The sequence below is a fragment of the Takifugu flavidus genome, chromosome 8 (genome assembly GCF_003711565.1).
Source record: "Takifugu flavidus isolate HTHZ2018 chromosome 8, ASM371156v2, whole genome shotgun sequence".
Lineage (NCBI taxonomy): Eukaryota > Metazoa > Chordata > Actinopteri > Tetraodontiformes > Tetraodontidae > Takifugu > Takifugu flavidus.
This window is the reverse complement of record NC_079527.1, coordinates 13,167,215-13,178,410: the sequence shown is the minus strand read 5'-3', so window position 1 is coordinate 13,178,410 and position 11,196 is coordinate 13,167,215.

The following is an 11,196-nucleotide window of genomic DNA, read 5'->3' as shown; positions in this document are numbered from 1 at the left end:
CTAGGATACGTTGGAGGTTTTAGCTGCTTTAAGTATGTTTTGCGTCCATATCCTGATGTCACATCACACAGTGTCTGGAGAACCAATCTGAGCCTGTAGGTGGATGATCAGAGGGCTGAAAGTTTAGGAGGCAATACCTCGACATGCCAGCACAGAGAGCCGTAGAGGATGATGGGAACTTCTGCAGCTTTAAAAGACGTCCATTTTGTGAAGGTAAGTATCTAAGTGCTTTGTTTGAGTTTGCTGGAGCTCTGCAGCTCAGTTCTGCATCCTTCACCGATGAGCTTTTATCATTCTTGTACACAAAAGCAGGAAAAAAACCCCCAACCTGACAGAAATGTGTCAGCGACGCCAGTGTGACAATAGACACCGAACAACGGCGCACAATTCCCGCGTGCTTTAAATTCCACGATTTCCTGAGGACGCACCAGCAGCAGGATCCAGACTAGAAGTTTTGGTGTCGAGGCCTCGACAGTCGTGCTTCAGCCACTCAAGGAAAACTCCCATATTTCCCGATGCACGCCTAAACAAGCCGTTCTCGTTACACCCCTCCAAGGTTCATATCGACCCCGTTGACAGATGGATGAAAATAGTGGGCAAATCAATATGGTTGTTTAGGTAACATCTGAACATCCCTTTAAAGAACACAGATCCAAATGTACGGAATTGATTCCACTTAAAGGAAAATTTCAGTTGATTTGATTCGGATCGGTTTTGACATCCCACAACATCCACACAGAAAAATCCCATTAAATTATTAGTGATACAGGTTATGAAGCGATGGTGAGTGAGAGCACAGCCGTCCGTCAGTGGCCGATCCCGATTCATCTACCACCATCTCTGGGTTAAACATCAGCAGATCTGGGTTTAACCGGGTCAGGAATCAAGTTTGAATCCCTCTGATTGCTGCCGCCCCGCTGTGACACGATGTATTCAGCAGGTTCGAGGATGAACCCCGAGTTCAGTTTCAGATGGAAGGAAAAAAAGGGGGTAATACTGTCGTTTTAATCCATCGTCTTTGCTAATCTCTCCGCTAATCTCTCCCCGCAGGAGCAGAACTAATCTGTCTTTGCAGTGTTTACACTCAGAGGAGGGCAGCATCATGTGAATTCCAGAGGCTTTGGAGTTTATTCATCAGCCCTGTGGACGATAGCCGTTATCGACACATCGCTGGTCTCAGATTAGCGCCGAGAGGCAGCACAGGTCACATGTTTTTTTTATGAATTAATGATTTTAAATCCATGAAGGAGCCATGGCGAAACATGTCGCACCGGGGAACGCTGAGGGATTCAGTTCTGGAAAAGAAGGAACATCCAGCAGCATTTTCCCGATGGCTCCCGATGATGGGATCACGCGGCAGAAACAACATGTACCTCGACGCCCAAAATCAATACTGTTTGCCAACAGCTAGCATCGACGGAGGCCGCTCGGATATCTGCGGAGCGTAAAATCGCCTGTATCTCTCCGATATGTTTTTAAACACTGATTTATTTCCCCACGCAAGCAACCAACTTCTGAAGCAGGAAAAATAAGGGTGAGAGTATTGGATTTTGATATACAGCCTGAATTCGGTATTTCTTTTTAATTCTGAAGGGACTCGGCTGCGATGAAGAGGAGAAAACTTTTACTCGTACAGAACTTCTTTCGTTCACCCTTCGACTGAAGTTCAGCGGAAACTCACAATAAAAGCACCAAAAAATGCAAGGAAACTAATGAATAGTTAAATATGCTGAATATTTCTCGGTGTATTTGAATATTTTCAGTCTTCGTCTTTGTTTCTGGATTTTTCTGGTATCTTTATTAATTTTTTTGGGGGGGGGTGACTTTCATGGCAACATTTCCTGTCAACTCGAGTCAAATTTAATTAAAATAAAAAACAAAAACCTGCCGTTTGGAAGGTAAATAACTGAGTGCTTAAAACCTCTAGCTGCCTCAGATCCTGCTCTTCAGCCTTTAATGGCGCCATGACAACCATGTTCTTCAGCGTGACGGCTCTCTGCTGACACGGACGTTTTAATGCCCGTATGGGAAAATGTGAGGATCTGCTGCTGCCGCCTGACGTTCCCGGGCAGGTTTTTCAGCGGAACACCTGAACAATGGAAGTGCAAACAAAGCTTATGGAAGCCGGGAGCGGCTGCAGATGCAGGAGATAAATCTCTGTCAGGTTTATCGCGCCAGTTCCCTTCTGTTTGTGTTCACATTGGCCAGTTATTCTCCCAGACCTTGTAACAGGTGTGTGTAAAAAGATATTAAATGAAAAATCAAATGAAAAGCAGGGGGGAGCCTGAATCGTTATGATCTGTAATGGAGCTGAATGGGAAGAACATCCCACCTGGGTGTTAATGTCTGGAAGGCAGAGATGGTTTAGAATTCTGGTTGCTTCTGCTGGACATCTCAAAAAAATAAATGGAAGCCAGCAGAGCCTTAATAAAGAGACACCCCCCCCCAATCTTAGACAAGAGGCATTTAAACTCCTGACTCTTGACTCCTGCCTTGAAGAGAAACGCAGTCTCAAAGCAGACGACTTTATGAGATTACGCTCCCATAATTACCAATCTGGGGAGAACTGAAAGCCGGCTGACGTGGAGCGCAAGAAGAAAGTGTGAATTATCGTGCAAATGCACATTTACCCCACTTCTCAGAGCTGACGTCGCACAGCCTCCTCACCAATATCCTTAATCTGCCACTCCAAACACACCCGGCCTTTGTCCGAGACCGTCTGCTGCCCATTACAGCCTTTGTTCGGCATTATCTGGCCAACGCAGGCAACCGCCGACTCATGCACGTCCGGGGACGATGGCGCTGTTGCGCACATATTACAGGGAGAATCCAAGGATTATCCTGTGGATTATAATCTATTACTAGAGTGCCAGAGCCGTGCGGACAGTCCTGACTGAAGATCTGAAAGGAGCAAATGAGGAAAACAAAGTCTGATGAACGCGTGCGCCCAAATGGTGGAAAGCAAATGAGCTGTGTGATCAGTCCATCAGGACGGCACACTCTGGTAACCAAATCGATCCGAGCGATAGCGCGGCAGGGTCTCATTTAATTCCTCAGCTCCGTTCCGGAGTGTATTGACTCTCGGACAGCCAGCGACCCCCACGTGCAGACACCTGAGACAGGTATGGCAGCATCGCCTCCTGGGGGGATCGACAGCCAAGCGAGAGTCAGGCTGTGACAGAGAGGCAGGCCCCGGAAAAGAGGAGGGAAGCAGAAATAATTATAAGAGCAACTGAGGCGTATCCGCTTGTGCTCGCCCTCAAAATGAAAAGCGGGATGAAACATGATGGCACATATCAAGTGAAAAGCTGCGTTCACTACCTGTTTCACTCCCAACATCTGTGTAATTACGCATCAGGACGCCGGCGCTTCCGAGGACTGTGGCTAAATCGTGTCGTTTAAGCAATTTTGGCAGGACCACGCTCGTTTATTGTATCGCTAAACCTAGCCAAAAGCGTCAGCGAGGAGGGAGCCGCGAAGGCAGCGGCTGCGTCTGGAAACGTGGGAGGCGTTCATGGCTAATTTGATACCGAGGGCCCGCCGCGGTTGTTGTCGGAGCTCAAAAGGTTTTAGATGCGCTGGCTTGAGTGGCTGAATTGAGTCAGTGTCATTGTGGGTTCTTTGTGTTTCAAGGACGGACTCTTCGGAGACCTGAGCCGACGTGACGAGGCTGTCGACTGTCCTCGCTGCTCCTGCTCCTGCTCACAAAGGTGTGCGATTAAATTCCCATTCCTTTCCTTAATAGAGCAGGGGCCTTTTTAAAAAAAACATAAACCATATGGACAAGTCAATAAAAGGTATTTAAAGGGAATCCAATTGGTTCCTTCTGCCGAAAACGACAAAGGAAACTGGATGCCTTCATGTGGGGCAAACAAAGCATCAACGCTTGGCTTGTTTTTACTTCGTGACATTCAGAAACACTTTAAAAGTCAATAGCGGCACAGAGATACCAGGTTGCACCCTGTTTTTTAGGTATCTGTATTCTTTAGTGATTTTCCCAGACAGAAAAAAGGGAGTTTGAGCAGCTGAATTTCTCAATTTTCCCTATTTGATCCCTTAAATCTCACCAGGCTGTTGTCACTATTGGGCGGAGGGCACGCCGGGGTATTCTGGGTCACCTCAGCTCTGCTAAACCAGTCAAACCAGTTTCTGTAAATGTGATTCACCACACTGAAGACACATTAACAAGTTAATGATCAGCACATTCGCCCCCCAGCAACGAGGTTCCCTGGTTGATTCCAGCTCCTGCTTCTCCGCGTGCTGTTTGCTCGCCCTCCAGCTACCTGTGCTGCTTTCCTCCAAACCGACTGGTTTCCTCCCACAGGCCAGAATCAATTACCCTGATTAGGATGGTGGTTAACAGAAATGGGTGGATGTTCTACCAGCGTCGGTGCTCTTAACCCCTGAGTAGCGTCAGAATTATGCTGGGGTTCAAGGTTTAATGAGGATTAATGAAGCTAATCTCATTTAAAACCAATCTCATTGACTTCGTTACGTGACAAAAAAAACAATTGCAGTTGTTGGCGGCAGCCTGTTTTTTTCAGTGAACAGTTTTAAAATCTACCAAAATTTGAAATTGACTGATATTTTTATACACAAGGGGTAACAAAGAAAGTCAGCATGAGGGCCATCAACCTTCATTTACACCGTGTTAGGCAGCGCCGTCAACAATCAGTGAAAAAGGGCATTTTATTATTAGCAACAACATGAAAATCAAGCAACACAATGAGTTAGAGAGAGCGCGCTGCTGGAAAACCGGCTTTAAACCTTTGCACTTTGCACGGAAACGTGGTGATTGGTGGATCTGACCACTCGGAACTCTCTGGCCTTGACACTTGTTCAACAGGAGTTCGCTGGTGTGGGTGTGACGCTACATAATACTGAACTCTTTACAGGGAGCCATAAAAGGGAAGGAAGCCTGAGCTGAAATGGCACCACACTCTGGTGATCGGAATCAGGCAAACGTTCTATCGGCGAGTCCATCGGCGTGATATCAGTCGGTGCGTTTTCGGTCGTTTCCCCGGCCAGACCGGACCGAGAAAGCATTGGTTCCCCCAGGATGTAGGCGCCACTCCGAGGGAAGGGGCGGTAAATTTCCATCAGTCTCCCACGTTAAAAACTTAATTTTAAAGAGTCCGTCGACATGTGTTTCCAGAGATTCAGCCGCTGCTGCAATTTGTACCTTTGTAATGCGGCGAAATGGGAACTTACGCAACAGAATGACAAACAGCACAACTCACAAAACGACTGCGCTGCAGTCAGTCAGCTGTAATATATTGTAATGTATTCATAAGGTCGTTTGGTTTCTGATGGATTGGCTGAGCTTCAGAAAGTGGGAACCTAATAAACAAATTTGTTAAGTCTTTATCTGCCTTCACTGTTGCAGCTCAGTGTTTTGCTCGTTGGCAGCGGCGGCGATCCAGGCTTTATATCACAACCGCTCCCATCATGATCCGTGTCATTCTTCACCTTTTAAAAGGGTGTTTAGATAACGGAAAAAAAATACAGCGGAATAAAACAAGCTAATGAGATTGACCCCAGCCTCAGCCGCGGTACCTGTTGAAAACCCACCTCTCCGCCGTCTAAATAGGATGATTGCTGCCGGTCTGAAGGGTCCTTCAGCGAGAGGAACTCCGGAGGAAAGAGACGGGTCGGGTTATCACGTGTGGGAGGAAACCAAATAAAACACGGCTGATTAAAAGTGCGTGGATCCTGTCCGCAGTCCTCGCCTGTTTCCCAGCGAATCCGCATGATTAAATAGAAATTTTCATAAAGGCGGCTGGCCTTGATGCTGTTGTCTCGCCCCCCCCGGCCTTCCATCGGTTCTGTTCTTGAACAGACAAACCATTCAGGTCCAGGTGAAGGACGGAGTCGCGGGAGGGAAGTCTTTGTTGCTGCTGCCTCTTATCTTTGCAGAATATTAGCAATTATGTCCCTACCTAACTGCCGGGTATTGGACTAATAGCCGGCGTTTATTGTGGCTCGCTAATTGGATCAGACTTAATGATCGTTTGTGTGGCGGGTTTGTTTGAGGCGCCGAAGCGCCTCCATCCATCAGATCATCCACGGCGTCCGTTATCACATTTCATACACACATGAACCTGGCGTCGATGGTGGGGGGCGACCGTGTAGGCCGTGTTGGCAGCCGCCAATAAGCAGCATTTGACGTGCTGCCGAAACGATGGCGTTGAGGGGGGGTGGGGGGTGATTTTCAGGCCCGGACAGACACGGCTGTGATCTAAGTCTAAAGTCTTGAATCTGTAACGGTGGTTTGACTGCAGAGAACAGAGGAGACTTGGCCGATGCGTCTTCCTTGTGTGTTTTCGGCTGAGTTATGGTGAGACGCCACAATGGATGATGGGACCATGGCCTTATCAATAATGCATAAGATGGCGAGAGCAATGACAGGCGCACTGCTGGTTGGTTCTCTCTAGAAGCGAGCCATAAATTTGCAAGGCAATAATAATGACTCTTCTCAGGGAAATAAAGGCCACCCTCTGCTCCCCATAGTCATAAACCTGACTTACTCTTCCATTGGTAAGGAAGAAAAATGCTCCTCTCGCCACACAGGAGTTATACCGGTACACTTCAGCCAACCAACTTGATACGCAATCATCTCTCTTTACAGTGGAAAGGATACAGTTTCACTTTTTACATGAGCTTTCCCCCCCTTTACGCCTGTGGAGGGAAACAGGGGGCGTAGTAACAAGGAGACTCACTTGAACATGTCAGAGATTGAAAAAATAAAAATAAATTATCCGGTCTGCATGAGCTAGCGCCAGTTTGCGATGTAGTCGAGCGTAACATTTGTCCGTGGTTTCATTTTAAGTACAAACAACGGCTGTCTTTGGGGTTCTATTTTGTTTTTACAAAAGGGCTGTGAGGTTAATCTACCTTTATTGGCGGAATTCAACATCTAATTTGCGACTCGTGCTGCTAATGTCAGGATGTAGCCCACTTAGCTTCTGTTAGCTGTTGGAATTGGCTCCAGGTTTGCTGGTTTGAGGTCATTAAGCGCTAAATTATTCGTAAAACAAACTTGGCTTTTGAATTTTAAAAAGGCACATTGCACGTGCCTGAAACCAAACCTTTCCAACAACCTCCTGCAGGTGGGCAGCAAGTGTAGAGAGCAGTAATTTGTAAGTACTGTTAGCGTCTGTTAGCCAGAGCTCCTGCTGATGCTGGAATATAGCCAAAGGCTGTTCGAGTAGGCAGTACAACGTCTTGGTTAAGACCGCAATATCACCAAACCAGCACGAACATTAATCAAGGTTAGAAACGAGCACAGCGGCACAAATAAAAAAAAAAGCTGAAGTACAATTCAAGACATTCCAGGATCTTCTGAGATTAAAGTTCAACTCCAATGCATCAAAATCAATAAATATATAAAAACTACTGCTGGAGAAATGATTATAACGTCCTGTAATATCCCTCTGAGCAAAGGTTGTTTGAGTTGACAGTAATTTACAACCCAAACTCTGGAGGTGGTCTAGAGGGACCCCTGATGGAACGAGAGCATCCTGCTCCATGATGGAAAAGATTTCTCACTAAAATTCTAATTAAACCTTTGGTACGTTTGCCGAAATCCAAAAAAATCCCCCAAAAAGTTGGGTTGCTCTTATAATTATTTTTCTGTCTGGGGAAATCACTAAACAGTTGCGTTTAAAAGAACCAAAACCCCACCTGCGAATACATGATGGTCCATAAGCCACTTATGTGTCCCTTCTGCACAGTTACTACTACTACTACTACTACTACTACTTCTACTACTACTACTACTACTACTAATAATAGTAATAATAATAATATTAAGGAGTTGAGAGCGATGCTTCAAAGAAGCCTGGAAAAATCTTGTGGGCCTCCAAAAAAAGCTGCTGCTCTCCGCTGCTTCAACCTGTCAGCTCGACTCCTCTTAATTTGCACAAGCTTGTCACACGGGAGAAATAAAAGCTAAGTAGCTACGCGTCCCTCCGGAGATAAAAGTGTAATGTCAGACTGTTACATAAAATCCAACAGAGCACATTTCATTAAAAATTAACCACAACAGATCAGGCCTTTAAAGCCATTCCAGGGCTATTGTTAGCACAAGCTCAGGCGACAACAGTCACATTTGGATAGCGTCGGCTGGCTAGCAGATAGCTAACTACATCATCTCCGACGGGCACATTTTAATCAAATAGTCTTTAGCGAAACAGGATTAAAGTGTGGTCCTTTGAGTAATTAATAAAGCAGTGATTAATTGAATAATAGGAATGGAGGCAGCAGATTGTGACGGCACACGCAGGATGATTATTGTGATTATGACAGATAAGAAGAGCCAAACCTATAAATAACAGAATTTGTATCCTCCTTTACTCTTCTCAGCGACTCGTGCCAGCGGGGTTCCATCCTCGGCAGCACTTGGCTCCGTCTCCGTAAGCGGAGAAAACAGCAGATATCCAGCAGTTCAGGGTCCATTTGTTGTTTCCTAACCAGCCTCCCTGACCTTGTCTGGGGCTTTCTGTCGGGTTCCTCTAAGACTACAAAGAACATTTGAAGATTTCCTCATGAATTATGGATCTCGTCAGATTGGGGAGTGTGGAACTGCCTCCTGTTGAACCAGATTTTCTCGCCAGTGCGTTCGGAGCATACATCCCAGGATCAACTCATAACTCCTCCACGTGGCTGCATCCCCGATGTGGAACATCTGGCCCTCACAGAAATTATGAGGTTCATGCCTTTCGGGGCTCTAATGGAAACATCTGAAGGGCAAACGTGATTTTCATCTCGGAGAGGAGTCCAGGCGTCCTTCAATTACACGTGCACACAGTTCCAGTATTGTCACGTGACGCCTTCGGAACGCAATGTCGAGAGTGTGTGGAGACATTAAAGACGACCATGATGATTGATGGCGTGGCTTCACAGGGACGGTCGCGCAGGATTACCTTTCTTCTCCAAATCCCTCAAAGAAACCTCAAATCTCCCCGTTTAACGTTTCAGACTTTCGCATCAGATTCTGTGATCTGAAAACGCAGGAGAGTCACGTTTCCTTTAACTGTAATAAACACGCCGCCACCGCCGCCGCCCTTTGTATCCGCGCTGCTCCCTCACCTGGATCCAGAGGCAGAGGGAGCAGGTCGTACAGTGGCAAATCTCCGGAGACACGGGAGCAGTTAGTGGAACGGAACATCGGCGCCGGGCCAGAAGGCAGCAACATCTGCTCGCTCTGCAGCCTGTCATCAGCAGTTTGGCCTCGCGGAGCAGCTCCTTAGAAGCACGATACACATGTGCTGAGTTCATCCCTTTGTGTTTGTCTGACGCTACAAGGACGCCGCGGCTCCTTGATTTAGCGTGTGATGGTGGGATCCAGTTAATGTCAGCTGTACTGGTGGAAGAGCCGTTCTTGGGGGAGGGGGGGGGGTCGTTTCAGGAGGTTTGTTGCAGGAGGTGAACTGGCAGCCGTCCATCCTGCTGCTGTCGCTTCCCAATATCGCAGCTCGGAGCGGAAGAAGTTAATGAGCGGTTTCACCTGAGAGGGCCGTGCCGACCCCCCCACCCACGACACAGCTGTAATGGAGAAGATTAATATCCTCAACTCTATTCACTGACTCTGTCAGCGGCAGCGTTGAGCGGCGGCAGCAAATGGAAAAAAACAGTTATTTTTACAACAGTTTTGGGCTGATTCCACCCCCGGAGACCTTAATACGCCGGCGAATGAGCCTCAAAGGCCACCTCCTCGCACTTCTTTAAAGATAATCTCATTTCTTACTTGGCTGAACTTGAGAGTTGGCTCATGCAGATAAAGCAGACACCGGCCGTTTCCCATTGACCTTTCCAGAGGGGAGCGGAGAACGCTTCAGAAAACAACAAGACTCAATGAAAATGCAAACGGCTCCCTCCCAAAGCCCCCCCCCCTCACCATTTCACTGTAAGTCATTCACTGGCAGAGATTTATTGATCTGGGGGAAAAGATATTTGAACCAGCAGCGCTGGAACCCCCCCCCCCCCCCCTCCGAATCCACCACCGCCGCTGCTGCTTTGGTATGTCACAGCCTGTATGGACAGAGAGCGTGTGACGACTCCCATCAGAGCAAACGGGGCGAAGCCCGTAGAAATATATGACTTTTATCCTTTCTTATAGTTGAGGAAGCAATGCGCGGCCATGCACGAATGATCTATTCTGTGCTCTCCAACGGGAAACAGCCTCCTGGGAATGGCGTCATTGTAATGAGGAGCAACATCATCGTGAAATGTCACTTTTCTCCCCCCCCCACGCTTGTTTGTTTAAAGGCAGCAAAACTTTTCCCGGATCCTTGTCAAGACAGAGCTGGCAGAGCTCAAGGGGGGAATCTGAACAGAAACCGTCCTGTAGTTCTTCCGGAGACACGCACCCCTCCGAACCCCCCTGAGGAAAAAAAAAAACACAAGGATTTATCCACGCGCTCAGCCACCCTCTGCTTTCAGCCAAACAAGCAGCACCTTATATCACCAGCCTGGCATTTGGGGGGGGCAATCTGGCGCCGGGTCAGACAGGCGTTAAGAGCAAAGACCAATAACGCCGCCATTATCTGTGAAACACGCGTGCTGTCTTGCCTTGCGTCGCCTCCCCGCACATCTGAGGCCAAGCACAAACTTCGAACGCGTCCCTGAGAATCTCGTCAGCGCGCGTTTGCAACGTTCAGCCCCTGGGAGCTTATGGGCTGTCTGGTTCTGGGCCACGTCTTTACCGAACCCTCTTTGATTTAAGAGACAGCTCATGTGAACCTTTTTTAATAAAAAGCGTCCTTTTTTTCGGGGGTTACGTTACAGAGAGCAGCCGTCAGAACCTTTCAGGAGAGGAGCCTGTAGAATCAGCAGTGCATGAACTGTGTTCAGACACAGACTGGTGGTCTGCAGGTCAGGACAGAAGAAAATTTATGTCGGATCGGTCCGCTGTCCGACATGACGGACGCGCATTTAGGGATACGGCTGTAAACCCTCTTTTTTTGTGCACAGCAGGAAATATTTAGGAATGATTGTTCTCAGACTTTAATGTCAACCACACATCAAATCCCCTGTCACCTGCACACAGACACAGTTAACCTTGAATCTGTCCCAGATCACCTTTAAGCTCAAAGCCTGAAGCTATATGCACTTGACCTCAGAGTTTGGGATATGTTCCTGTTGGGCCTGTGCACTCGATTGTTTGAACGCTGCTTGTCTACGCGTGGGATAGTG